Raw genomic sequence first — 5120 nt, 5'->3', positions numbered from 1 at the left:
GCCAAACCAAGATTAGCAACTCGGATTTCGTTTTCACTAAAAGAAACTCATTTAAAATGACATAGTAGACAGAAATAGAATCACACACACATAACCAGCTGGTCTCTGGCAGAGGACTAAAGGTGGTTCAATAAACAGAGGTCAATCTTGTCAACAAACAGTACAGAGCAACAGAACGGCCACACGGAACGTCATAATGGGGTTGGCAAAAATAATGACCCAGACTCAACCCTAACTCCAGTCTCAGTCACAGATCTAATGCAAAATGCAAAACTAGAAGATAACAGAAAAAATACAGGAGAACATGGGTTGGTGTTAAATTTTAATATACAAATTAAAAATAAGATCTTCAGAAGGAAAAGTTTGAAGTTTATTAAAATTAAAACCTTCTGCTCTGTAAACACCAGTGTTAAGAAAGGGAGGAACATGCCTTTAATCCTAGCACTAAGAAGGCAGCCTCCGGTGGATCCTGGGGACTTCCAGACCGGTCTGGGTTATTTAAAGAGCTCCAGGGTGATTTGGTAAAATCCTATCTTAAAAAAGAAAGATCAAAGAAACAAAGAAAAGAAAGGGAAGGAAGAAAAGTCTTTTTTAAAGTTTTTTCTTTAATAAAACACTGCCAATCAAATTATAAAAGGAAGTCTTAAAAAAACAATAATAAGAAAACAAGTGAGACTAGCAAACAATACAGTTAGGATGGTTAAAGGTGCCCCCAAGAAACCAAAGGGCAAGATGTCTGCTTATGCCTTCTTTGTTCAGACATGCAGGGAAAAACATAAGAAAAACCCAGAGGTTCCAGTCAATTTTGCGAAGTTTTCCAAGTATGCTCTGAGAGGTGGAAGACCATGTCTAGCAAAGAGAAATCCAAGTCTGATGAAATGGTAAAGGCAGATAAAGTAAGCTATGATGGGGAGATGAATGATTATGGACCAGCCAAAGGAGGCAAAAAGAAGAAGAAGAAGGACCCAAATGCCCCCAAAAGACCTCCATCTGGATTTTTCTTATTCTGCTCTGAATTCTTCCCCAAGATCAAATCCACAAACCCTGGCATCTCCAATGGAGATGTGGCAAAAAAGCTGGGTGAGATGTGGAATAACTTCAGTGACCGTGAAAAGCAGCCTTACATCACCAAGGCAGCAAAGCCGAAGGAGAAGTATGAGGATGTTGCTGACTATGTCTGAAGGGAAGTTTGATGGTGCCAAGGGTCCTGCTAAAGTTGCCTGGAAAAAGGTGGAAGAAGAGGAAGAGGAAGAAGAGGAGGAGGAGGAGAAGGAGGAAGATGAATAAAAACTCTGTCTCCTTGTGAATACCTTAGAGTAGGAGAGCGCTGTGATTGACACATCTTTTTTTTTTTTTTNTTTTTATTAGGTATTTTCCTCGTTTACATTTTCAATGCTATCCCAAAAGTCCCCCATACCCACCCCCCCCAATCCCCTACCCACCCACTCCCCCTTTTTGGCCCTGGGGTTCCCCTGTACTGGGGCATATAAAGTTTGCAAGTCCAATGGGCCTCTCTTTGCAGTGATGGCTGATTTGAATCGTGTCTATTGCCCTTGTTAGGTTTAATAACAAAATTTGATCATGATCATATTGTAGTTTCTCAAAGTGTCAGTGGTTTACATGAAGTGGCCGTGGGTGTCTGGAGCACCGTGAAGCTGTATCAAAGTTGTAAATAGCTCCAAACATTTTTAAAATGAAAAGGCACTCTCGCATCCTCCTTAGTGCACTTTGCTATTGGTGTGACAAGGCATCTGAAGACGTTTCTGGCATTTTGTTCTCAGCTCGTAAGGTAGTGCTAACTATATGGTTATTGGCTAGAAATCCCGAGTTGTCAACTGTACTTATCTATAGTTTGTAAAGAGAACAAAACAACCCAGACAGATTCTTAATACTCCTTGTTTGGCGTAGAGGCTGTGAGGGGAAGATGCCTTTTGGAGGGGCCGTAGCTCAGGATGTGCACTGTGAGGCTGGACCTGTTGATACTGCGGTGGACATCCTTTAGCTTCAGGTTGCCTTGTTTTTTATATATAGTGGCATAGCATTCTGCTAACATTCTTAGGTGTGGAAAGGGGGGAGGGGTTGGCTGGCATGAGAAGTGTTTGAAGTGTTTTCTTTAGTTAAGTGCAAAACTTAGTTAGGTTTTAAACTTTTTAAAGAAAGTGTAGAACTCACTGTTGTCAGCAAAGCAAAGAACTACTGCATCAATGGAAGTTCAAGAACCCTCTGGACCTAAACGCAATTTGCAACACTCTGTTATTTTTTTGTATGTTTAGAATGCTGAAATGTTTTTGAAGTGAAATAAACAGTATTATATTTTAAAAAAGAAAGAAAACAAGCAACCCATTTTTTGAAATATATGAAAGACTTTAGCAAACACCTCAAAAAATAAAAAATAAAATAAAATAAAGCTCTCCTGGGGCCAGCAAGGGGCCTCAATGAGCAAAAGCACATGCCTGGAGACTTGAGCTTGAGCTTTGATCCTATGTGATGGAAGGAGAGAACCAATTTCCACAAGTTCTTCTCTAGCCTTCAAGAGCTCCCCTTGCCAATAAAAAGTGTGATTAAAAAGTAAAGAGGCATACAGATGGCACATGAAATGATACTCCACATTATGTATTGGGGAATTATGAATTAAAACAACAGTGAGATATACATACATGTATGAGACTGGCAAGCTGCTAACATCCTAACCCTACTCATTGCCCAGAAGGATAAGGAGCAGCAGGAACTTTCATTCACTGCTGGGGACATAGAGAATAAGCCGGAGACTCTGGGCAACAGGTTTAAGGTTTTTCTTACTGTGCAGTCCAACAATCACACTCCTTGATAGTTATGCTAAAGAGCTGAAGAATCGGCACGTGGATGTTAATAGGATCTTTATTCATAATTGACAACAATACCGAAGCAACCAAGATGTCCACGGAGGTGCTGTTCCTGCTTATTACTAAGGGAAATAAGCCAATGAGAGACTAGAGATGGCTCCCTAATGTGTGCTCCAACCACAGGACAGTTGGGAAAAGATAGAGTACAGAGACAGTGAAGATGGTCACTGTTTATCAAGGACTGGTAGGACAAAGTGCTGAGCAGATGAACTGGGATGTTTTGCTGGCTCTATTTCATGGAGCTTGTGGTGGAGACATGTTATTATGTATTTTTCAAAATCCATAGGATATATAACATGAGAAATGACAATTGTGCTGGGCATGGTGGTGCATGCCTTCAATCACAGCACTTGGGAGGCAGAGGCAGGTGAATCACTTTGAATTGGAGGCTAGCCTGGTCTACAGAGTAAGTTCTGGGAGAGCCAGGGATATTACACAGAGAAGCCCTTTGGAAAAACCAAAACAAAAAACTGAAACAACGAAACAACCAAACAAAAGTGAAAACTGTGGACTTCCAGGAGCATTGCATCAGTAGTGGCCCATCAACAGTAGCAGGCACTGCAGGAAAGCTAGAAGCTCTTATGGGAATTTGGTTAGTGGGGAGGAAGATTGGAGTGGGCTGTACAGGGACTCTGTGCTTTCTGCAATTTTCTACAATTCTAAAACTGGCTTTCACTCCACTAATGCTTTTAATGTGTTGTGACAGAATAGGTAGCAATCTGAAAACTTTTACATCAATTTTTAAAGGAATGATTTTTTACAAAGACTATTAACTTTAAGCATTTCTACAAGGAAAGTTCTACAGGTCAGCATGAGCCCCTCAACACCCACAGCCTTTGCAATTTCCAAGCTCTCAGGGCTACCCAGCCTGCTCTGAAACCCCTGGGCAGAGTCTAAGGCGCTGGGAAGGAGAGAAGGGAAGAAAGGGAGGGACGAAGGGGAATTTCACTGGATCTTCTTGAGACAATTCTCAAATGTCTACACTTTTAGCTTGAGGAAATGCCTGATAAGAGCTGGGAGTGCTATTAATGTTTAATGATAGTCACTATTCCTAATATGCTCATAGTTGTTTATAATAAACATACAATTAGACAGGGCTTATGAAAACAATAAAGCAAAGTACGTTTGCTAATGTAGCCTTGAGATTCATATAATCAACAAATTCACATAGTGAACATAGGACTTTATCAGCAGTATGTAACCTGGCAGAGCAACTACTATATTTTAACTATATTTTAAATTTTCTGAGACGATGTTTCTCTGTGCAGTCCTAGCTGTCCTGGAACTCACTCAGAGATCTGCCTGTTTCTGCCACACAAGTACTGAAATTAAAGGCCTGTGCCACCACTGCCTGGTTAATTGTTCTAATATTTTTCAATCTCTCTCTCTCTCTCTCTCTTTCTCGTGTGTGTGTGTGCGTGCGTGTGCATATGAAGTCAGAGGAAGACCTTAGGTCTGTTTAGAAACAGAGTCTCATGTTTCTTTTGCTCTGGATCTCAGGCTAGTTGGCATAAGATTCTGGCCGTTCTCCTGTCTCTGCGTCCAATCTTGATGTAGGAGCACTGGGGTTACAGACAAGGACAAGGATCACTGCATTCGGCTTTACATGGATTCCGGGATCTGAACCCAGGTTTTCCATCTTGTGTGGACACTTTATCCACTAAGCCATCGCCTTGGTCCCTGATATATAAATTATGTGCAAGCTTTCCTTTGACAGATCTAGGAACTTCTTTCTAATTAATTCTATCAGGGCTGGGAATGTTCAGTGGTGCTCCACATGCTCAAGGTCCTGGGTTCAATTCCTAACAAAAAAAAAATAATAATAAAATAATTGATGTAATACACAAAGCATAAAAATTGTTCTTATTTGTGGGGTACTATATATATATATATTGATACATGTTTAAGAATTCTAAAAGAATTATATAGTTATATAAAATATTAATTGAATTTTGTCCAAAAGTGCTTTAATATACATTATGTTTTTATAAAACGGTTACAAGGCATGTGAAGAACAAAGGAAATCGAAACAAACATTTTAACCCTTACTCTCCCATAATAGGTCAGTTGATTTTTTCTTTTTTCTCATTATCAAGGTATCCACATAAGCTACAATGTTTTACTCTTATAAAAACATGGTTATTTAATCATCAGAGAAATGCAAATCAAAACAATCCTGAGATTCCATCTCACACCAGTCAGAATGGCTAAGATCAAAAATTCAGGTGACAGCAGATG

The 5120-nt window shown here is 39.9% G+C and overlaps 1 pseudogene; it reads left to right on the top strand.

Annotated features, from left to right (window-relative positions):
* The first annotated feature begins 612 nt into the window (after positions 1–612).
* Positions 613–1287, top strand: LOC110293660 (annotated as a pseudogene).
* The last annotated feature ends 3833 nt before the right edge of the window (positions 1288–5120 follow it).

Source organism: Mus caroli, chromosome 4 (assembly GCF_900094665.2).
Source record: "Mus caroli chromosome 4, CAROLI_EIJ_v1.1, whole genome shotgun sequence".
In the NCBI taxonomy this organism is placed as follows: Eukaryota; Metazoa; Chordata; class Mammalia; order Rodentia; family Muridae; genus Mus; species Mus caroli.
This window is presented reverse-complemented; position numbering and strand designations above follow the sequence as displayed.